This window comes from Chiloscyllium plagiosum, unplaced genomic scaffold (genome assembly GCF_037043375.1).
Source record: "Chiloscyllium plagiosum isolate Xiang-an unplaced genomic scaffold, Cpla_swu_hap1 HiC_scaffold_42, whole genome shotgun sequence".
NCBI lineage: Eukaryota > Metazoa > Chordata > Chondrichthyes > Orectolobiformes > Hemiscylliidae > Chiloscyllium > Chiloscyllium plagiosum.
The window spans coordinates 46,393,441-46,416,897 of NW_028270180.1; the positions used below are offsets into that span (position 1 = coordinate 46,393,441).

The following is a 23,457-nucleotide window of genomic DNA, read 5'->3' on the forward strand; positions in this document are numbered from 1 at the left end:
AGAAAGCAAACTATTTTGCAGGATTGATCATTTTCACTACATAGTGGAGCATTAAACCTCTCCCATGAATCAATGTGAGATATTTAAGAAATAGTTGAGATGTAAATCTGATAACGTACATTAGGGAGATTTAAACAATCCTTAGATAAACACATGGGTGATTTTGCAATAGTGTAGGGGACGAGCTGAGAATAATTCACAGATCGGCGTGAATAATTCACAGGTCGGTTTACACAACTCGAGTAAGAAATTTATTTTCAAACTCCCAGAATGATTGGTAATTTACATAACCTGGCTAATATGGTTAAATTGGACCGAATAATTTATTTACATAGTAATCATCTCAATGACTGTAACTCGACAGACCAATTGTTAATGACTAATATTTCACCCATGATCCTGTGCAGTTTTGAATATTCTCTATAAACTCACCGCTAATCTCAGACGCACGCGCAGTTTGGTTTCTATGTAGAGCATGCGCAGTGTCGCATTGATCATGTGTGTGAGAGAGAGAGAGACATGGAGCTGCTTTCTCCGGCAGCGGCTGCGATCGGCTTCAGAGAGCGGCGCTAGGGGCCGGTGTGTGTGAGCCTCGCTGGGAGAAAGGAGCGGAGAGATTTCACAAGTCCTGGATAGAGGTAAACAAAAACCGAAAAAGACCCTCCAGGCCCGGGTAAGGAGGAGGCGGTCTCTGATCAGGGAAGCGGCCCAGGATCACGGCCGCCATTTGTTTGAGGGAAGAGGAAGCGCTCAGGGCCGCCATCTTGAGAAGGTCAAGGTGCAGGAGGGCGGGGCTCTCGGGGTCTGTAGAACAATCAGAGGAAAGGGAAGACCCATTGTTCCTGATTAATCCCACGAACAAAGCGTCACTGGGCGGTCCCGTAGGAATATCCTCTCTCAGTCCTGCTGGGATGGTTCACCCAGTCAGAACCAGTAGCTCTGTCCTTCCTGCAGCATCTGTCCCTGGAACATTGAGCTGCCTGTCCTGTCCCTCCCTCAGCTGTGTTTCTGTAATATTCCTGTCCCATCTTAGGTTACTTCACTAAAGACAGGAATGCACCCGAAGGATTTTTCTTAACATCAACAATTGTTTAATACTCACTTACACGTTTTTAATTACATCGTTTTTGAAGCATTTACTTCACATTCCATCATTTGCAATGGTGGGATTTGAACCTGTGTCCAGAGAGCACTTGCTGAGTTTCTGGATAAATTGTCACACAATAATGCCACTAGGCTATCACTTCGCCTGCTCACAGTTGTGTATCCCAGAGCAACATGAATCAAAACCCTTTCTTCCTGCACAATTGTTTGACCTGGCACTTTGGTGATGTGACTCAGTGCCTCTCCATGTGGTATCCCTGACTGTGTGGGTCTAATTGCTGCCTCTGTCAGCGTCTCTCACCTTTGAAGCTACTCCAGATCCTGAGCCAACAGAATTCTCCACTCCAGAGAGATGAGGCAGCACAGGTCAGGAATGTAGACTGGGATTTTCCAGATCTCTGTGGGCTCAGTGCCATTCTATTTGTGTAACCCTCAAAGCATTAGTCTAATTTCCCATTCTGCCTATTTCTGTGTCTTCTACAGGTACTCATGGAGTTCCTGACTCAATAGACTTGCCATCTGCTGGTTGGGACGATGATTAGTCAAAGTCAGGGAGGTCGGGAGTCTTCAATAAATCCTGCTGCCAGGTAAGATCATTCCAGTGCACAAAGCAGAAAGTAACAAGGGTGATCCAAACATCAGCTAACAAGACATGACATAAGAAAGTGCTGGAGGGGGAGCACAGTACAGACACACCCCAGGCTCAATCACCACGCCTGCTGCAAGTTTTGTTGTAATGAGACAGCGTCGGGAGTTGTCAGTTATCAGTCCATGCATGTGCTTTCTTAGGGAGCATCAGAACAACTGAGGGGAAAGCAGGCCTCCCACGAGAGGGTGGTAATGCTGCCTGGGGTCTTTCTGTTCCCTATTCCCTCTCCAACACTGTATCTATGGCTTGTATTGAGGACCAGTGTCTTCAATCATTCTCATTCCTTTCACAGTTCCTATCTCTGTCATCTCCTCCGCTCTCACCAATTATTTCACGTATTTGAAACCTCCAGTGACCATCCTTATCGCTGTACCTTGCTTCAGTCTCTACAGCATGCCTTGTCTCGATAATCTCCTCCTCCAACAACTGGAGACATAGGGTCTGTTTCTGTGCGGCATGACTCTTCGGCTGAGGTTTCCCAAATGGAATGAGTCGCGTTTGCCTATGTTTGGCTCATATCCCTTCAAACCTTCTCCTCTCCATGTACCTGCCCAAGTGTCTTTTCCATGTTGTAATTGTACTTGTTTTTTCCATTTCCTCTGGCAGTCCATTCCCTCTATGCACCATCCTCTGTGGATAATGTTGCCCCTTAGCTCCCTCTTTAAATCCTTGCTCTCTCACCTTACGTTTATGCCTCTAGCTTTGGACTCACCTACCTTTGGCAATTCACCTTACTTAGACACTACATAGTTGCATCAACTTTTATCAGGTCACCGCGTGGCCTCCTCTGCCCAAGATAAATATTAACGACAGTGTTACCAATATCTCCAACTCATGTACTGAATGCTCTGACCAATGAAGACAAGTGTGCCAATTGCCGCTTTCAACACCCTGTCACCCTGTGATGCCAGTCCAAGGAATAATGTAACTGCACCCCTTGGTCTCTCTCTTTTCTACAACACTGTCCAGGGCCCAACCATTACCCGTGTTAGTCCTCCCTGGTTTGTCTGAACTAAATCCAACACTGAAATGAAACTCCATCTTTCATTCATTGGCCCCCTGGCCCATTTGATTAACATCTTCTTCAATAACTATATTCCCTGCCCACTCTTCCACTAATCTTGGTATCCATAAACATACTAACAGGGACTCCTATATTTTCACTCAAATTGTTAATGTAAATGGTGCACAACAGTGGTCCCAGCACCAATCCTTGCAGCACACTGCTGGTCAGAGGCCTCCAATCTGAACAACAACCCTCTCCCACCACCCTCTGTCTCCCACTGTCATTCCATTTTGTATCTAGTTGGCTAGCTTTCCCTGATCCCTTGTGATCTACCTTTACGATCTACCCTTACTAACCAATGTCTCATGCTACACCCTGAACAAGGGTTTGCGGAGGCCAGAAGCAACGTCTGTTGCTCTGCATTTGTCTATCTTTTTGGTCACCTCTTGAACAAACTCCAGTCAAGTTTGTGGGACATGTTATCCCACGCACAAAGCCATGCTGGCTGTCTGTAATCAGGCCTTATCTTTCCAAATGCATGTAAGGCCTACCTCTCAGAATGCCCTCCAACAACTGACCCACCCTGATGTCTCGCTCATCAGTCTGTAGTTCCCTGGCTTTCTCTTGCAGCCTTTGTTAACTGATGACACAACATTATAATCATAGTCAGAGAGTCATACCGCACTGTTCGGTTAACGCTAACCGCACTCTAAAACGGATCTCATCCCACCTGCTTGTTCCTGGATCATATCCCTTCAAACCTTTCCTATTCCTGTACTAATCCAAATGTCTTTTAAACATTGTAATTGTCCCCACATTCACCCCTTCCTTGGGAAGTTCATTCCACACACAACCCACCCTCTGTGTAACAATGTGCCTCTCATGTTTTTTTTAATGTCTCTCCTCTAACTTAAAAACATAGTGCCTTGTCTTGAAACTCCCCTGTCCATGGGAAAAGACAACTCCCATTAAGTCTATCTATCCCCCTCATGATTTTATAAACTTCTGTGAGGTCATCTGTCAACATTCAGGTTTCAGTGAAAAATACCAACCTATTCAGCCTTTCTTTATACTGAAGCCTTTCGTACCCAGCCACATCCCAGTAAATCTCCTCCCAACCCTTTCGAGCTCAATAATATCCTTCCTATAACTGGGCGACCAGAACTGGACACAGTATTCCAGAAGAGGACTCGCCAATGGCCTGTACAATCTCAATATGACTTCCCAACTCCTATATCCAAAGGACTGAGCAATGAAAGCAAGTGAGGCAAGCCCGCTTTTTTTTTAAACTATCCTGTCTCTCCATGTTGCCAACATCAAAGAACTATGTAGCTGAACCCTGAGTTCCCTCTGTTCTACAATACTACCGAAGGTCTTGCCATTAATTGTATAAGTCCTGCCCGTGTTTGTTGTACCAAATGCATTACCTCGCATTTATTCAGATTGAACTCCATCTACAGTTTTTCAGCCATTCACACATTTCATCAGCATTCCTTTGTAATCTCAGAAAACCTTCTTCACTGTCCACAATGCCACCCTCCAGTCTAACAGCCTATCACACATCGCTCTCTATGGTACAAATATCTCTGCTGGGGGCCCTACAATTTCTTCACCAGCTTCCCACAATGTCCTGAGGTACATTTGATCAGGTCCTGGGGATTTATCTACCTTTGTGTTTTAAACCCTCCAGCACCTCCTTTTCTATAATGTGGACTCATTTCAAGACATTGAGTCATAGAGATGTACAACACAGAAACAGGCCCTTCGGACTAACTCCTGCATGATGTTTCTCGTCACATTTGCCACAATTTTGCCAATATTCCTCTAAACCCTTGCTATTCATACACCCATCCACGTGCCTTTTAAATGTATTTCTATCAGCCTTCACTATTTGCTCTGGCAGCTTATTCCATCCACTCTGCGGGAGCCAGTTGTCCTTTAGATCCCTTTGAAAAGTTTCCCTCGCCTGGGGAAATGACCTTGTCTATTGACCCTGTCGATGACCATCATGATTTTAAACACCTTTTATCGGTTAACTCCTCAGCTTCCCATGTTCAAGTGAAAACAGCCCCAGCCTATTCAGGCTTTTCCCTGAAGCGCAAACCGTCCAACCCTGGCAACATCTTTGGTTATTTCTTCTGAACCCTTTCATGTTCCACGACATCCTCCCGATGACATTGAGACCAGAATTGCACACAGTATTCCAATAGTAGTCAGGCCAAACACTGTTTAGTTCCCTGATCGCCCCAGTCTTTATCCACAGTAAGTTCCAAAGTGAAATATTTGTTTCGGATCTTGTACTTTCACACATCGTTGGCTTCATTGATCATTAAGGATACCGGGTTTGTCCCGAGCTCTTCTTTTGCTCTTAATACACTTTTAGAGTCTCTTTGGATTCTCCTTAACTTTCTCTGCCAAAGCCATCTCGTGTCTCCTTTTTACATTCCTGATTTCCATCCTAAGTGTATTTCTACAGCCCCGATGCTCCTGAAGGGATTCCCTTGAGTCAGCCAGTTATATCTGACATGTGACCCCTTTTTTCTTGACCACAGCCTCGAAACTCAGCCAGTGTTTCCTAATTCAGTCAGCATTGAGCTGCACACTAACAGGAACACGCTGGCGCTTAACGCTCCTTTTATCTCGGTTTTAAAATATTCCTACTTGCCAGACTTCCCTTTATCTGCAAATAGCCTCCCCAGATCTACTTTAAAAATTGCGGGGTTATCCGTTTTTGGCGAATACATTGTATAGGTGTTTTTCTTCCTCTTTTTGCAGTTCTGGTGTACTGCAGTGTGTCATGACCCTTTTGAACAGTGTCTTGATGCAACTTCCTTTGTGTGTGTTGGGGTGGTTGCTTTTGTAGTTCAGGACTCGTTCTGTGTGTGTGGCTTTCCTGTATACCTTTGTGGTGAATTCTCCGTTTGGTGTTCTCTGTACCGTCACGTCTAGGAATGGGAGTTGGGTGTCCTTTCCTTCCTCTCTAGTGAATCGGATTCCTGTGAGTGTGGCGTTGATGATCCGGTGTGTGTTCTCTATTTCTGTGTTTTTAATGATTACAAAGGTGTCATCCACATATCTGACCCAGAGTGCGGGTTGAATTTGCGGTAAGACTGTTTGTTCTAATCTTTGCATTACCACTTCTGCTATAAGTCCAGAGATGGGTGAGCCCATGGGTGTGCCGTTGATTTGTTCATATATTTGGTTGTTGAATGTGAAGTGTGTTGTGAGGCACAGGTCCAGTAGTTTGAGTATGCCGTCTTTGTTGATAGGTTCACCGTCCTGTTGTCTGTTCTGTATGTTCAGCAGGTTGGCTATTGTTTCTCTGGCTAGGATTTTGTTGATAGAGGTGAACAGTGCCGTGACATCGAATGAGATCATAGTTTTTTTCTTGTCTATGTGTATATTTCTGATGATGTCCAAGAATTCCTGTGTTGATTGTACAGAGTGTCTGGATCCGCTGATTAGGTGTTTCAGTTTCTGCTGTAGTTCTTTAGCCAGTTTGTGTGATGGTGTCCCTGGTAGTGATACTATGGATCTGAGTGGGATGTCTGGTTTGTGCACTTTAGGTAGTCCATAGAATCTGGGAGTGCTGTTGCTTTCAGGTTTCATTCTCTGTAGGTCAAACCTGGTTATCTCTCCGTTTTTTGTAGATTTCTCAGTGTGTTGTTTATCCTATTGGTGAGCTGTGGGGTGGGGTCGAACTCCACGCAATTTCATCCACAGATGCCTCAGGGAAAGACAATGGAACGAGGACATGCCACAACCCAAAGGACTAGCCACACTACCATACATCAAGAACATTTCTGAACTGACAGCCAGACTACTGTGACCACTAGGACTCATAACAGCACACAAACCAACAGCCACTCTCAGACAACAACTCACCAGGACGAAGGACCTGACACCCAGCATGAGCAAAACCAATGTAGTGTACAAAATCCCATTCAAGGACTGCACAAAACACTACATAGGACATACAGGAAGACAGCTAACGATCCACATCCATGAACACCAACGAGCCACGAAACGACACGACCAGCTATCCTTAGTAGCCACACACGCAGATGACAAGCAACATGAGTTCGACTAGGACAACACTACTATTATAGGACAAGCCAAACAGAGAACAGCCAGGGAATTCCTAGAGGCATGGCACTCATCCACAGTTTCAATCAATAAGCACATCGACCTGGACCCAATATACTGGCCACTGCAACGGACAGCTGGAACGGAAGCGGCAGGTACAAACCACGATAAATGCCGGAGGAAAGATCACAGAAGCGCTTCACAGGAGGCTCCCTGAGGATGTCACCTAGACAGGGGACGAAACGTCTGCAACACAAATTCCCAACTCGGCGAACAGAACCACAAAAATGAGCACCCGTGCCACAAATCTTCTCACAAACGTTGAAGCCCTTTAGACTGTACAAAGCTCCGTCATGAACAACAAGCCACCATCTCTCTGTTTCCTTTGCCTTCTTCAGTGTCTGCAACTCTCGCTGTATCTTCCAGTTACGTTCTTTAGTGACTGCAGGTCTGCCTAGCTCCCCAGATAACCTGTTTCATCCCCTACAGCTCCCTCAATCACGGTAACACCCTCTTCTCTGTCTAAGCCTCCTCTTTCCCATTGTCTTCCAGGCACAGCAGCGATCCTGTAAGAGAGCAGTGCGGAATGGGATGTTGTAAATCTCAGCTGAGGTTTGATGCCGACCATTACCTGGGAGTCACAAGGGGAGAGAACCTGAGTGAGTGCAGCACAAAGCGGGAGAATATAAATCAGCAGCGAGGATCAAGGCCGACTGGGACTTGGTGTTGGATAAAAAGCAGAGCAGGAGGCTCGAAATCAGCACCGAGTCACAGAGGGAGTGACCGTGTGAGGGAGCAACTTGGAGCAGGAGCTTGAGGCTGACTCACACCTGGGAGAATATAAATCAGCACTGAGGATGGAGGCCTAGCTGTACCTGGGAGTCACAGAGACGGTGACCCTGTGAGGGAGCAGACTGGAGTGAGAGCTGGACGATTACACGTCCGAGGAGACACATCACTGTGTGTGCACGTGCCCCTCCATTGTTCTGTGTTTGTGTGTGTGTGTGTGTGTGTGTATGTGTGTTTATGTGTGCGTATGTCTGCATGTCTCCCTCCCTCACTTTGTGTGTGTGTCCCCTCGTGTGTGTGTGTCCTCTCGCTTTCTGAGCACATGTCCCATCCTCGCTGTGTGTGCGTGTCTCAACCTCGCTCTGTGTGTGTGTGTGTGTGACCCTCTTGCTGTGTGTGAGGGTGTCCTCCCCTCGCTCTGTATGTGTGTGTATGCCTATCACTCACTCACTGTGTGTCCCCCCCGCGCTGTGTGAGGATGTGTGTGTGCATGTCCCTCTCTCACTGTGTGCGTGTCGCTCTTGCTGTGTGTGTCCCTCATCCTGTGTGTGTGTGTCCCTCCCTCGCTGTGTGTGTGTGTGTCCCTCCCTCGCTGTGTGTGTGTGTGTCCCTCCCTCGGTGTGAGTGTGCGTGTCCCCCCTCATTGTGTATGTGTGTGCGCGTGTCCCTCCCTCACTGTGTATGTGTGAGTTCCCCCCCCCTTGCTCTGTGTATGTGTGTCCCTCTAGGTGTGCGTGTGTGTGCGTGGCCCTCCCTCGCTGTGTGTGTGCGTGTCCCCCTCTCGCTGTATATACCTGTGTTTGTGTGCTTCCTCATGCGCATGTCGCTCCCCCACAATATGTGCGTGTCCCTCCCTCGCTGTGTGTGTGCGTGTCCCTCCCTCGCTGTGTGTGTGCGTGTCCCTCCCTCGCTGTGTGTGTGTGTGTCCCTCCCTCGCTGTGTGTGTGTGCGTGACCCTCCCGCGCTGTGAGTGTGCGTGTCCCTCCCTCGCTGTGTGTGTGCGTGTCCCTCCCGCGCTGTGTGAGTGTGTGTCCCTCCCTCGCTGTGTGTGTGCGTGTCCCTCCCTCGCTGTGTGTGTGTGTGTCCCTCCCTCGCTGTGTGTGTGTGTGTCCCTCCCTCGCTGTGTGTGTGTGTGTCCCTCCCTCGCTGTGTGTGTGCATGTCCCCCTCTTGCAGTGTGTGTCTGTGTTTGTGTGCTTCCACATGCACGTGTGGCTCCCTCGCTGTCTGTGTGTGTGTGCGTGTGTGTCCCTCCCTCGCTCTGTGTGTGTGCGTGTGTGTCTCCCTCCTTCGCTTTGTGTGTGTGTGTGTGTTTGTGTGGTCCCACCCTCGCTATCTGTATGTGTGAGTTTCCCCCCTTGCCCTGTGTGTGTGTGGCCCTCTCTCGCTGTGTGTGTGTGTGTGTGTTCGTCTTGCTGTGCGTGTGTGCACGTGGCCCTCCCTCGCTGTGTGTGCATGTGTCGCCCCCTCGCTATGTGTATGTGTGTGTGTCTCTCCCTCGGTCTCTGTGTGTGTGCGTGTCCCTCCCTTGCCGTGTATTTGTGTGTCCCTCTCTCGCTGTGTGCCTGTGTTTGTGTGCTTACGCATGCGCGTGTCCCTCCCTCGCTGTGTGTGCATGTCCCCTCTTGCTGTGAGCATGTGTGTCACTATTGCAGTGCATGTGACTGCCCCTCCCTCGCTGTGTGCATTTGTGTATAACCCTCCCTTGTGTGTGTGCATGTCCCTCCCTCGCTGTGTGTGCGTGTCCCTCCCTCACTGTGTGTGTGCGTGTACCTCACTCGCTGTGTGTGTGTGTCCCTCCCTCGCTGTGTGTCTGCGTGTCGCTCCATCACTGTGTGTGTGTGTGTCCCTCCCTCACTGTGTGTGTGCGTGTCGCTCCCTCACTGTGTGTGTGTGCGTGTCCCTCCCTCGCTGTGTGTGTGCGTGTCGCTCCCTCACTGTGTGTGTGTGTGTCCCTCCCTCACTGTGTGTGTCTCTCCCTCACTGTGTGTGTGTGCGTGTCCCTCCCTCGCTGTGTGTGTGCGTGTCCCTCCCTCGCTGTGTGTGCGTGTGTCCCTCCCTCGCTGTGTGTGTGTGTGTCCCTCCCTCGCTGTGTGTGTGTGTGTCCCTCCCTCGCTGTGTGTGTGTGTGTGTCCCTCCCTCGCTGTGTGTGTGTGTGTCCCTCCCTCGCTGTGTGTGTGTCCCTCCCTCGCTGTGTGTGTGTGTGTCCCTCCCTCGCTGTGTGTGTGTGCGTGTCCCTCCCGCGCTGTGTGAGTGTGTGTCCCTCCCTCGCTGTGTGTGTGCGTGTCCCTCCCTCGCTGTGTGTGTGTGTGTCCCTCCCTCGCTGTGTGTGTGTGTGTCCCTCCCTCGCTGTGTGCGTGTCCCTCCCTCGCTGTGTGTGTGCATGTCCCCCTCTTGCAGTGTGTGTCTGTGTTTGTGTGCTTCCACATGCACGTGTGGCTCCCTCGCTGTCTGTGTGTGTGTGCGTGTGTGTCCCTCCCTCGCTCTGTGTGTGTGCGTGTGTGTCTCCCTCCTTCGCTTTGTGTGTGTGTGTGTGTTTGTGTGGTCCCACCCTCGCTATCTGTATGTGTGAGTTTCCCCCCTTGCCCTGTGTGTGTGTGGCCCTCTCTCGCTGTGTGTGTGTGTGTGTGTGTTCGTCTTGCTGTGCGTGTGTGCACGTGGCCCTCCCTCGCTGTGTGTGCATGTGTCGCCCCCTCGCTATGTGTATGTGTGTGTGTCTCTCCCTCGGTCTCTGTGTGTGTGCGTGTCCCTCCCTTGCCGTGTATTTGTGTGTCCCTCTCTCGCTGTGTGCCTGTGTTTGTGTGCTTACGCATGCGCGTGTCCCTCCCTCGTTGTGTGTGCATGTCCCCTCTTGCTGTGAGTATGTGTGTCACTATTGCAGTGCATGTGACTGCCCCTCCCTCGCTGTGTACATTTGTGTATAACCCTCCCTTGTGTGTGTGCATGTCCCTCCCTCGCTGTGTGTGTGTGCATGTCGTTCCCTCCCTCGCTCTGTTTGTGTGTGTGTGTGTGTGTGTGTCCCTCCATTGCACTTTGTTTATATTCCCCTCACTGTGTGATTGCATGTCCCCCCTCGTTGTGTGTGCGTGTCCCTCCCTCACTGTGTGAGTGCATGTCCCCTCTCGCTGTGTGTGCGTGTCCCTCCCTCACTGTGTGTGTGCGTGTCCCTCCCTCGCTGTGTGTATGCGTGTCCCTCCCTCATTGTGTGTGTGTGCGTGTCCCTCCCTCGCTGTGTGTGTGCGTGTCCCTCCCTCACTGTGTGTGTGCGTGTCCCTCCCTCGCTGTGTGTGTGCGTGTCCCTCCCTCACTGTGTGTGTGTGTGTGTGTCCCTCCCTCACTGTGTGTGCGTGTCCCTCCCTCACTGTGTGTGTGTGTGTGTCCCTCCCTCGCTGTGTGTGTGCGTGTCCCTCCATCACTGTGTGTGTGTGCGTGTCCCTCCCTCACTGTGTGTGTGTGTGTGTGTGTGTGTGTGTGTGTGTCCCTCCCTCACTGTGTGTGCGTGTCCCTCCCTCACTGTGTGTGTGCGTGTCCCTCCCTCGCTGTGTGTGTGTGTCCCTCCCTCGCTGTGTGTCTGCGTGTCGCTCCCTCACTGTGTGTGTGTGTGTCCCTCCCTCACTGTGTGTGTGCGTGTCGCTCCCTCACTGTGTGTGTGTGCGTGTCCCTCCCTCGCTGTGTGTGTGCGTGTCGCTCCCTCACTGTGTGTGTGTGTGTCCCTCCCTCACTGTGTGTGTCCCTCCCTCACTGTGTGTGTGTGCGTGTCCCTCCCTCGCTGTGTGTGTGCGTGTCCCTCCCTCACTGTGTGTGTGTGCGTGTCCCTCCCTCACTGTGTGTGCGTGTCCCTCCCTCGCTGTGAGTGTGTGTGTCCCTCCCTCGCTGTGAGTGTGTGTGTGTTCCTCCCTCGCTGTGTGTGTGTGTGTCCCTCCCTCGCTGTGTGTGTGTGTGTCCCTCCCTCGCTGTGTGTGTGTGTGTCCCTCCCTCGCTGTGTGTGTGTGTGTCCCTCCCTCGCTGTGTGTGTCCCTCCCTCGCTGTGTGTGTGTGTGTCCCTCCCTCGCTGTGTGTGTGTGTGTCCCTCCCTCGCTGTGTGTGTGTCCCTCCCTCGCTGTGTGTGTGTGTGTCCCTCCCTCGCTGTGTGTGTGTGCGTGTCCCTCCCGCGCTGTGTGAGTGTGTGTCCCTCCCTCTCTGTGTGTGTGCGTGTCCCTCCCTCGCTGTGTGTGTGTGTGTCCCTCCCTCGCTGTGTGTGTGTGTGTCCCTCCCTCGCTGTGTGTGTGCGTGTCCCTCCCTCGCTGTGTGTGTGCATGTCCCCCTCTTGCAGTGTGTGTCTGTGTTTGTATGCTTCCACATGCACGTGTGGCTCCCTCGCTGTCTGTGTGTGTGTGCGTGTGTGTCCCTCCCTCGCTCTGTGTGTGTGCGTGTGTGTCTCCCTCCTTCGCTTTGTGTGTGTGTGTGTGTTTGTGTGGTCCCACCCTCGCTATCTGTATGTGTGAGTTTCCCCCCTTGCCCTGTGTGTGTGTGGCCCTCTCTCGCTGTGTGTGTGTGTGTGTGTGTTCGTCTTGCTGTGCGTGTGTGCACGTGGCCCTCCCTCGCTGTGTGTGCATGTGTCGCCCCCTCGCTATGTGTATGTGTGTGTGTCTCTCCCTCGGTCTCTGTGTGTGTGCGTGTCCCTCCCTTGCCATGTATTTGTGTGTCCCTCTCTCGCTGTGTGCCTATGTTTGTGTGCTTACGCATGCGCGTGTCCCTCCCTTGCTGTGTGTGCATGTCCCCTCTTGCTGTGAGTATGTGTGTCACTATTGCAGTGCATGTGACTGCCCCTCCCTCGCTGTGTGCATTTGTGTATAACCCTCCCTTGTGTGTGTGCATGTCCCTCCCTCGCTGTGTGTGTGTGCATGTCGTTCCCTCCCTCGCTCTGTTTGTGTGTGTGTGTGTGTGTGTGTGTGCGCGCATGTGTTCCCTCCCTCGCTGTGTGGCGTGTCCATCCCTCGCCGTGTGTGCGCTTGTCCCTCCCTCACTCTGCGTGTGTGTGTTCCTCGCTCTCTGCATGTCTCAGCAAGTCCCTCCCTTGCTGTGAGTGCCCCTCGCTCGCTGTGTGTGTGTGTGTCTCGCTGTGTGTATGTCCCTTCCTCATTGTGTTTGTGTATGTGTCACACCCTCACAGTATGTGTTTGTGTGTGTCCCCCTTCGCTGCGTGTCCCTCACTCGTTGGTTGCGTGTGTCACTCCCTCACGTGTGTATGTGTCTCTCTCTCGCTCTGTGTGTGCGTCTCCCTCCCTCGCTGTGAGTGTGTGTGTGTGTCCCTCCCTCGCTGTGTATGTGTGTGTCACTCCCTCGCTGTGTGCGCTTGTCCCTCCCTCGCTGTGTGTGCGCGCATCCCTCCCTCGCTGCATGTCTCAGCAAGTCCATCTCTCGCTGTGCGTGTATGTGTGTGCTTGTCCCTCCCTCGCTGTGTGTGCTTGTCCCTCCCTCGCTGTGTGTGCTTGTCCCTCCCTCGCTGTGTGTGCGCGCATCCCTCCCTCGCTGCATGTCTCAGCAAGTCCCTCGCTCGCTGTGCGTGTATGTGTGTGTGTCCCTTCCTCGCTGTGTGTGTGTACGTATCACATCCTCATTGTATCTGTTTGTGTGTCCCCCCTTCACTGCGTGTCCCTCACTCGCTGTTTGAGTGTGTGTCACTCCATCGCGTTGTATGTATATTTCTCTCTCGCTGTGTGTGTGCGTATCCCTCCCTCGCTCTGTATGTGTGTTTACGTGCGTGTTCCTCCGTGAGTGTGTGTGTGTGTGTGTGTAAAAGTGTGTCTCCCTCCCACGCTGTGAGTATGTGGGTCCTCCTCGCTGTGTGTGTGTACGTGCCCCCCCTCACTGTATCTGTGTGTGAGTGTTCGTCCCTCCCTCGCTGTGTGCGTGTGTGTGTCCCTCCCTGGCTGTGTGTGCGCATGTCCCTCTCTCGCTGTGTGTGTGTCTCTCTCTCTCGCTGTGTGTGTTTCTGTCTGTGTGCTTGCGCATGCGCATGTCCCACCCTCGCTTTGTATGTGTGTGTATCCGTCTGGCTGTGTGTGCGCGTGTCACTCCCTCGCTCTTTGTGTGTGTGTGTGTGCATCCCTTGTGTATGTGTGTGTGGGTGTGTGTGTCCCTCCATTGCACTTTGTTTATATCCCCCTCACTGTGTGATTGCATGTCCCCCCTCGTTGTGTGTGCGTGTCCCTCCCTCACTGTGTGAGTGCATGTCCCCTCTCGCTGTGTGTGCGTGTCCCTCCCTCACTGTGTGTGTGCGTGTCCCTCCCTCGCTGTGTGTATGCGTGTCCCTCCCTCATTGTGTGTGTGTGCGTGTCCCTCCCTCGCTGTGTGTGTGCGTGTCCCTCCCTCACTGTGTGTGTGCGTGTCCCTCCCTCGCTGTGTGTGTGCGTGTCCCTCCCTCACTGTGTGTGTGTGTGTGTGTCCCTCCCTCACTGTGTGTGCGTGTCCCTCCCTCACTGTGTGTGTGTGTGTGTCCCTCCCTCGCTGTGTGTGTGCGTGTCCCTCCCTCACTGTGTGTGTGTGCGTGTCCCTCCCTCACTGTGTGTGTGTGTGTGTGTGTGTGTGTGTGTGTCCCTCCCTCACTGTGTGTGCGTGTCCCTCCCTCACTGTGTGTGTGCGTGTCCCTCCCTCGCTGTGTGTGTGTGTCCCTCCCTCGCTGTGTGTCTGCGTGTCGCTCCCTCACTGTGTGTGTGTGTGTCCCTCCCTCACTGTGTGTGTGCGTGTCGCTCCCTCACTGTGTGTGTGTGCGTGTCCCTCCCTCGCTGTGTGTGTGCGTGTCGCTCCCTCACTGTGTGTGTGTGTGTCCCTCCCTCACTGTGTGTGTCCCTCCCTCACTGTGTGTGTGTGCGTGTCCCTCCCTCGCTGTGTGTGTGCGTGTCCCTCCCTCACTGTGTGTGTGTGCGTGTCCCTCCCTCACTGTGTGTGCGTGTCCCTCCCTCGCTGTGAGTGTGTGTGTCCCTCCCTCGCTGTGAGTGTGTGTGTTCCTCCCTCGCTGTGTGTGTGTGTGTCCCTCCCTCGCTGTGTGTGTGTGTGTCCCTCCCTCGCTGTGTGTGTGTGTGTCCCTCCCTCGCTGTATGTGTGTGTGTCCCTCCCTCGCTGTTTGTGTCCCTCCCTCGCTGTGTGTGTGTGTGTCCCTCCCTCGCTGTGTGTGTGTGTGTCCCTCCCTCGCTGTGTGTGTGTCCCTCCCTCGCTGTGTGTGTGTGTGTCCCTCCCTCGCTGTGTGTGTGTGTGTCCCTCCCTCGCTGTGTGTGTGTCCCTCCCTCGCTGTGTGTGTGTGTGTCCCTCCCTCGCTGTGTGTGTGTGCGTGTCCCTCCCGCGCTGTGTGAGTGTGTGTCCCTCCCTCGCTGTGTGTGTGCGTGTCCCTCCCTCGCTGTGTGTGTGCGTGTCCCTCCCTCGCTGTGTGTGTGTGTGTCCCTCCCTCGCTGTGTGTGTGCGTGTCCCTCCCTCGCTGTGTGTGTGCATGTCCCCCTCTTGCAGTGTGTGTCTGTGTTTGTGTGCTTCCACATGCACGTGTGGCTCCCTCGCTGTCTGTGTGTGTGTGCGTGTGTGTCCCTCCCTCGCTCTGTGTGTGTGCGTGTGTGTCTCCCTCCTTCGCTTTGTGTGTGTGTGTGTGTTTGTGTGGTCCCACCCTCGCTATCTGTATGTGTGAGTTTCCCCCCTTGCCCTGTGTGTGTGTGGCCCTCTCTCGCTGTGTGTGTGTGTGTGTGTGTGTGTGTTCGTCTTGCTGTGCGTGTGTGCACGTGGCCCTCCCTCGCTGTGTGTGCATGTGTCGCCCCCTCGCTATGTGTATGTGTGTGTGTCTCTCCCTCGGTCTCTGTGTGTGTGCGTGTCCCTCCCTTGCCGTGTATTTGTGTGTCCCTCTCTCGCTGTGTGCCTGTGTTTGTGTGCTTACGCATGCGCGTGTCCCTCCCTCGCTGTGTGTGCATGTCCCCTCTTGCTGTGAGTATGTGTGTCACTATTGCAGTGCATGTGACTGCCCCTCCCTCGCTGTGTGCATTTGTGTATAACCCTCCCTTGTGTGTGTGCATGTCCCTCCCTCGCTGTGTGTGTGTGCATGTCGTTCCCTCCCTCGCTCTGTTTGTGTGTGTGTGTGTGTGTGTGTGCGCGCATGTGTTCCCTCCCTCGCTGTGTGGCGTGTCCATCCCTCGCCGTGTGTGCGCTTGTCCCTCCCTCACTCTGTGTGTGCGTGTTCCTCGCTCTCTGCATGTCTCAGCAAGTCCCTCCCTTGCTGTGAGTGCCCCTCGCTCGCTGTGTGTGTGTGTGTCTCGCTGTGTGTATGTCCCTTCCTCATTGTGTTTGTGTATGTGTCACACCCTCACAGTATGTGTTTGTGTGTGTCCCCCTTCGCTGCGTGTCCCTCACTCGCTGGTTGCGTGTGTCACTCCCTCACGTGTGTATGTGTCTCTCTCTCGCTCTGTGTGTGCGTCTCCCTCCCTCGCTGTGAGTGTGTGTGTGTGTCCCTCCCTCGCTGTGTATGTGTGTGTCACTCCCTCGCTGTGTGCGCTTGTCCCTCCCTCGCTGTGTGTGCGCGCATCCCTCCCTCGCTGCATGTCTCAGCAAGTCCATCTCTCGCTGTGCGTGTATGTGTGTGCTTGTCCCTCCCTCGCTGTGTGTGCTTGTCCCTCCCTCGCTGTGTGTGCTTGTCCCTCCCTCGCTGTGTGTGCGCGCATCCCTCCCTCGCTGCATGTCTCAGCAAGTCCCTCGCTCGCTGTGCGTGTATGTGTGTGTGTCCCTTCCTCGCTGTGTGTGTGTACGTATCACATCCTCATTGTATCTGTTTGTGTGTCCCCCCTTCACTGCGTGTCCCTCACTCGCTGTTTGAGTGTGTGTCACTCCATCGCGTTGTATGTATATTTCTCTCTCGCTGTGTGTGTGCGTATCCCTCCCTCGCTCTGTATGTGTGTTTACGTGCGTGTTCCTCCGTGAGTGTGTGTGTGTGTGTGTGTGTAAAAGTGTGTCTCCCTCCCACGCTGTGAGTGTGTGGGTCCTCCTCGCTGTGTGTGTGTACGTGCCCCCCCTCACTGTATCTGTGTGTGAGTGTTCGTCCCTCCCTCGCTGTGTGCGTGTGTGTGTCCCTCCCTGGCTGTGTGTGCGCATGTCCCTCTCTCGCTGTGTGTGTCTCTCTCTCTCTCGCTGTGTGTGTTTCTGTCTGTGTGCTTGCGCATGCGCATGTCCCACCCTCGCTTTGTATGTGTGTGTATCCGTCTGGCTGTGTGTGCGCGTGTCACTCCCTCGCTCTTTGTGTGTGTGTGTGCATCCCTTGTGTATGTGTGTGTGTGTGTGTGTGTGTGTCCCTCCATTGCACTTTGTTTATATCCCCCTCACTGTGTGATTGCATGTCCCCCCTCGTTGTGTGTGCGTGTCCCTCCCTCACTGTGTGAGTGCATGTCCCCTCTCGCTGTGTGTGCGTGTCCCCTCTCAATTCCTGTATACATGCCCTCCCCCTCGCCGTGTGTGTGCTTGTCCCTCCTTCCGTGTGTGTGTGTGTGTGCATGTGTCCCTCTTCCCTTGCTGTGTGTGCATGTCCTTCCCTCGCTGTGTTTGCGTGTCCCTCCCTCTGAGTGTTTGTGTGTGTGTGTGCACGCGCGTGTCCCTCCCTTGCTGTGTGTGTCTCTCACTCGCTGTGTGTCTGCGGGTAATCCCCTCACTCTGTGTGTTTGCATGTCGCTCCCTCGCTGTGTGTATCCCACAGTCGCTGTGTGTGCACGTGTCCCTCCCTTGCTCTGTGTTTGTGCGTGTGTGTATCTGTGCGTGTCTCTTCCTCGCTTTGGGTGTGTGTTTCCGTCGTGTGTGTGTGTGTGTGTGTGTGCGTGTGTGCGCGCGCGCGTGCATGTCCCTCCCTTGCTCTGTGTTTCTGTGTGTGTATGTACCCCTCTCGCTTTGTGTGTCCGTCCCTTGTGTGTGTGAGTGCGTGTCCCCCCTTGCTGTGTGCGCGTGTCCCACCCTTGCCGTGTCTGCGTGCCCCCTCTCAATTTCTGTGTACATGCCCACCCCCTCGACATGTGTGTGTCCCTTCTTTCGCTGTATGTGTGTGAGTGTCCCTCCCTCACTCTGTGTGTGTGTGTTTTTGTGTGTCTGCGGGTAACCCCCTCACTGTGTGTGTTTGTATGTCGCTCCCTCGCTGTGTGTTTGTGTCCCTTCCTCGCTGTGTGTGCACGCGTCCGTCCCTTGCTCTGTGTTTATGTGGGTGTATGTGTATCTGTGCGTGTCCCTCCCTCGCTTTGCGTGTGTGTGTCCGTCCCTTGTGTGCGTGTGTGCATGTCTCTCCCTTGCTCTGTGTTTCTGTGTGTATGTATGTATGCGCATCACTCCCTCGCTTTGTGTGTGAGTCCATCCCTTGTGTGTGTGAGTATGTGACCAGCTTGCTGTGTGCGTTCTCACTCTTGCCGTGTCTGTGTATGTCCTCTCTCGCTGTGTGTGTGTGCCTCCTCTCAATTTCTGTGCACATGCCCTCCCCCTCGACATGTGTGTGCTTGTCCCTCCTTCGCGGTGTGTGCTTGTCCCTCCTTCGCGGTGTGTGCGTGTCCCTCCCTTGCAGTGTATGTGCGTGTCCCTCCCTTGCAGTGTATGTGCGTGTCCCTCCCTTGCAGTGTATGTGCGTGTATTCCCCTCACCGTAAGTGTGTGTGTTTGTCCCTCCCTCGTATGTGTGTGTGTGTGTGTCTCTCCTTCGCTTTGCGTGTGTGTGTCCCCGTCTCTCGCAGTGTGTGTGTGTATCCCTCCCTCGCTGTGTGTCTGCGTGTATCCCCCTCACTGTGTGTATGTGCGTGTCCATCCATCACTGTGTGCGTGTGTCCCTCTTGCTGTGCGTGGCCCTCCCTTGCTGAGTGTGCATGTGTCTCCACCTCGCTGTGTGTGCGTATACCCCTCTTGCTCTGTGTTTGTGTTTGTGTGTGTGTGTGTGTTTGCATGTGACCCTCCCTCGCTGTGTGTGCATGTCCCGCTCTGGCTGTGTGTGCGCGTATCCCTCCCTTGCTCTATGTGTATGTGTGTGTCCATCTTGCTGTGCGTGTGTGCGCGTGGCCCTCCCTCGCTGTGTGTCTGCGTGTATCCCCCTCACTGTGTGCATGTGCGTGTCCATCCATCGCTGTGTGCGTGTGTCCCTCTTGCTGTGCGTGTGTGTGCTTGGCCCTCCCTTGCTATGTGTGCATGTGTCTCCCCCTCGCTGTGTTTGAGAGTGTCCCTATCTTGCTCTGTGTGTCTGTGTGTGTCTTCCTCCCTCGGTGTGAGTGTGCGTGCCGCCCCTCACTGTGTATGTGTGCGCGCGTATCCTTCCCTTGCTGTGTATGTGCGTGTCCCTCCCTCACTGTGTATGTGTGAGTTTCCCCCCCTTGCTCTGTGTGTGTGTGTGTGTGTGTGTGTGTGTGTGTCCTTCTTGGTGTGTGTGCGTGGCCCTCCCTCTCTGTGTGCATGTGTACCTCCCTGGCTGTGTGCGCATGTCCCCCTCTCGCTGTATATATCTGTGTTTGTGTGCTTCCTCATGCGCATGTCGCTCTCCCACTATATGTGCGTGTCCCTCCCTCACTGTGTGTGAGTGTTCGTCCCTCCCTCGCTCTGTGTGTGCGTGTCCCTCCCTCGCTGTGTGTGCGTGTCCCTCCCTCGCTGTGCTTGCGTGTCCCTCCCTCGCTGTGCGTGCGTGTCCCTCCCTTGCTGTGTGTGCGTGTCCCTCCCTCGCTGTGTGTGTGTGTGTGTCCCTCCCTCGCTATGTGTGTGTGTGTGTCCCTCCCTCGCTGTGTGTATGCGTGTCCCTCCCTCGCTGTGTGTGTGTGTATGTCCCTCCCTCGCTGTGTGTGTGCGTGTCGCTCCCTCACTGTGTGTGTGTGTGTGTCCCTCCCTCGCTGTGTGTGTGCGTGTCGCTCCCTCACTGTGTGTGTGTGCGTGTCCCTCCCTCGCTGTGTATGTGCGTGTCGCTCCCTCACTGTGTGTGTGTGTGTGTGTCCCTCCCTCGCTGTGTGTGTGCGTGTCCCTCCCTCACTGTGTGTGTGTGCGTGTCCCTCCCTCGCTGTGTGTGTGCGTGTCCCTCCCTCACTGTGTGTGTGCGTGTCCCTCCCTCGCTGTGTGTGTGCGTGTCCCTCCCTCACTGTGTGTGTGTGTGTGTGTCCCTCCCTCACTGTGTGTGCGTGTCCCTCCCTCACTGTGTGTGTGTGTGTGTCCCTCCCTCGCTGTGTGTGCGTGTCCCTCCCTCACTGTGTGTGTGTGCGTGTCCCTCCCTCACTGTGTGTGTGTGTGTGTGTGTGTGTGTGTCCCTCCCTCACTGTGTGTGCGTGTCCCTCCCTCACTGTGTGTGTGCGTGTCCCTCCCTCGCTGTGTGTGTGTGTCCCTCCCTCGCTGTGTTTCTGCGTGTCGCTCCCTCACTGTGTGTGTGTGTGTCCCTCCCTCACTGTGTGTGTGCGTGTCGCTCCCTCACTGTGTGTGTGTGCGTGTCCCTCCCTCGCTGTGTGTGTGCGTGTCGCTCCCTCACTGTGTGTGTGTGTGTCCCTCCCTCACTGTGTGTGTCCCTCCCTCACTGTGTGTGTGTGCGTGTCCCTCCCTCGCTGTGTGTGTGCGTGTCCCTCCCTCACTGTGTGTGTGTGCGTGTCCCTGCCTCACTGTGTGTGCGTGTCCCTCCCACGCTGTGAGTGTGTGTGTCCCTCCCTCGCTGTGAGTGTGTGTGTCCCTCCCTCGCTGTGTGTGTGTGTGTGTCCCTCCCTCGCTGTGTGTGTGTGTGTCCCTCCCTCGCTGTGTGTGTGTGTGTCCCTCCCTCGCTGTGTGTGTCCCTTCCTCGCTGTGTGTGTGTGTGTGTCCCTCCCTCGCTGTGTGTGTGTGTCCCTCCCTCGCTGTGTGTGTGTGTGTCCCTCCCTCGCTGTGAGTGTGTGTGTGTCCCTCCCTCGCTGTGTGTGTGTGTGTCCCTCCCTCGCTGTGTGTGTGTGTGTGTCCCTCCCTCGCTGTGTGTGTGTCCCTCCCTCGCTGTGTGTGTGTGTCCCTCCCTCGCTGTGAGTGTGTGTGTGTCCCTCCCTCGCTGTGTGTGTGTGTGTGTCCCTCCCTCGCTGTGTGTGTGTGTCCCTCCCTCGCTGTGTGTGTGTGTCCCTCCCTCGTTGTGTGTGTGTGTGTCCCTCCCTCGCTGTGTGTGTGTGTCCCTCCCTCGCTGTGTGTGTGTGTCCCTCCCTCGCTGTGTGTGTGTGTCCCTCCCTCGCTGTGTGTGTGTGTTCCTCCTTCGCTGTGTGTTTGTGTGTCCCTCCCTCGCTGTGTGTGTGTGTGTGTCCCTCCCTCGCTGTGTGTGTGTCCCTCCCTCGCTGTGTGTGTGTGTGTGTCCCTCCCTCGCTGTGTGTGTGTGTGTCCCTCCCTCGCTGTGTGTGTGTGTGTCCCTCCCTAGCTGTGAGTGTGTGTCCCTCCCTCGCTGTGTGTGACCCTCCCTCGCTGTGTGTGTGTGTGTCCCTCCCTCGCTGTGTGTGTGTGTGTCCCTCCCTTGCTGTGTGTGTGTGTCCCTCCCTCGCTGTGTGTGTGTGTCCCTCCCTCGCTGTGAGTGTGTGTCCCTCCCTCGCTGTGTGTGTGTGTGTGTCCCTCCCTCGCTGTGTGTGTGTGTGTGTACCGCTTGCTGTGCGTGCGTGTCTGTGGCCTTCCCTTGCAGTGTGTGCATGTGTCGCCCCCTCGCTCTGTGTGTCCCCCTCCTTCACTTTGTGTGTGTGTGTGTGTGTGTTTGTGTGGTCCCACCCTCGCTGTCTGTGTATGTGCGTGTCCCTCCCTCACTGTGTATGTGTGAGTTTCCCCCCTTGCCCTGTGTGCGTGGCCCTCCCTCGCTGTGTGTGTGTGTGTGTTCGTCTTGCTATGTGTGTGTGTGTCTCTCCCTCGGTCTCTGTGTGTGTGTGGTCCCACCCTCGCTGTCTGTATGTGTGCGTGTCCCTCCCTTGCCGTGTATTTGTGTGTCCCTCTCTCGCTGTGTGCCTGTGTTTGTGTGCTTGCGCATGCGCGTGTCCCTCCCTCGCTGTGTGTGCGTGTCCCCCTCTTGCTGTGAGTATGTGTGTCCCTCTTGCAGTGTATGTGACTGCCCCTCCCTCGCTGTGTGTGTTTGTGTATGTCCCTCCCTCGTTGTGCGTGTGCATGTCTTTCCCTCGCTGTGTGTACGTTTCACTCCCTCGCTGTGTGTGTGTCCCTCCCTCGCTGTGTGGGCGTGTCCATCCCTCGCTGTGTGTGCGCTTGTCCCTCCCTCACTCTGCGTGTGCGTGTTCCTCACTCTCTGCATATCTCAGCAAGTCCCTCCCTTGCTGTGAGTGCCCCTCGCTCGCTGTGTGTGTGTGTGTCTCGCTGTGTGTATGTCCCTTCCTCATTGTGTTTGTGTATGTGTCACACCCTCACAGTATGTGTTTGTGTGTGTCCCCCTTCGCTGCGTGTCCCTCACTCGCTGGTTGCGTGTGTCACTCCCTCACGTTGTGTGTATGTGTCTCTCTCTCGCTCTGTGTGTGCGTCTCCCTCCCTCGCTGTGAGTGTGTGTGTGTGTCTTCATCCCTCCCTCTGTGTGTGTGTGTGTGTGTAAAAGTGTGTTTCCCTCCCAAACTGAGAGTGTGCGTCTCCTCCTCGCTGTGTGTGTGTATCCCCCCCTCACTGTATCTGTGTGTGTGTGTGTTCGTCCCTCCCTCGCTCTGTGTGTGTGTGTCTTGCAGTGTAATCGCATGTCCCACCCTCGCTTTGTGTGTGTGTATCCGTCTGGCTGTGTATGCGCGCGTCACTCCATCGCTCTTTGTGTGTGTGTGCATCCCTTGTGTATGTGTGTGTCCCTCTATTGCACTTTGTGTATATCCCCCTCACTGTATGATTGCATGTCCCCCCTCGCTGTGTGTGCGTGTCCCTCCCTCACTGTGTGAGTGCATGTCCCCTCTCGCTGTGTGTGCGTGTCCCCTCTCAATTCCTGTATACATGCGCTCTCCCTCGCCGTGTGTGTGCTTGTCCCTCCTTCCGTGTGTGTGTGTGTGTGTGTGTGTGTGTGTGGGTGTGTGTAAAAGTGTGTCTCCCTCTCACGCTGTGAGTGTGCGCGTCCTCCTCACTGTGTGTGTGCGTATGCCCCTTTGCTGTATCTGTGTGTGTGTCCGTCCCTCCCTCACTGTGTGTGTGTGTATGTGCTCCCCCCTCACTGTATCTGTGTGTGTGTGTGTCCCTCCCTCGCTGTGTATGTATGAGTTTCCCCTACTTGCTGTGTGTGGGTGGGTGTGTGTCCCTCTTGCTGTGCGTGGCCCTCCCTCGCTGCGTGTGCATGTGTCTCCACCTCGTTGTGTGTGCGCGTAGCCCTCTCTTGCTCTGTGTGCGTGTTTGTGTCTAACTCTCCCTCGCTGTGTGTGCATGTCCCTCCCTGGCTGTGTGTGCGCGTGTCCCTCTCTTGCTGTGTGTGTGTGTATGTGTCTGTGTGTCTCCTCCTTGCTGTGCGCATGCGTGCGTGGCCCTCCCTGGCTGTGTGTGCATGTGTCTCACCCTCGCTGTGTTTGTGAGTGTCCCTCTCTTGCTCTGTGTGTGTGTGTGTCCCTCCCTCGCTGTGTGTGTTTCTGTTTGTGTGCCTGCGCATGTGCGTGTCACTCCCTTGCTCTGTGTGTGTGTGTGTCCCTCTTGAAGTGTATGCTCATGTCCCACCCTCGCTTTGTGTGTGTGTGTCCCTCTGGCTGTGTGCGCGCGTGTCACTCCCTCGGTCTTTGTGTGAGTGTGCATCTCTTGTGTATGTGTGTGTGTCCCTCCATTGTGTATATCCTCCTCACTGTGTGAGTGCATGTCCCCTCTCGCTGTGTGTGCGTGCCCCCTCTCAATTCCTGTATACATGCCCTCCCCCTCGCCGTGTGTGTGCTTGTCCCTCCTTCTGTG

General features: G+C 54.2%; 1 long non-coding RNA gene across 2 annotated transcripts in view; it reads left to right on the forward strand.

Annotated features, from left to right (window-relative positions):
* Positions 1–516: 516 nt before the first annotated feature.
* Positions 517–23,457, forward strand: part of LOC148137678 (uncharacterized) — a 43,664-nt gene continuing 20,723 nt past the window's right edge. For both annotated transcript variants that reach the window (XR_015754162.1, XR_015754161.1), the window contains exons 1-2: positions 517–638; positions 1,588–1,691. This is a non-coding gene — a long non-coding RNA (uncharacterized LOC148137678). The remainder of the gene's footprint in view (positions 639–1,587; positions 1,692–23,457) is intronic.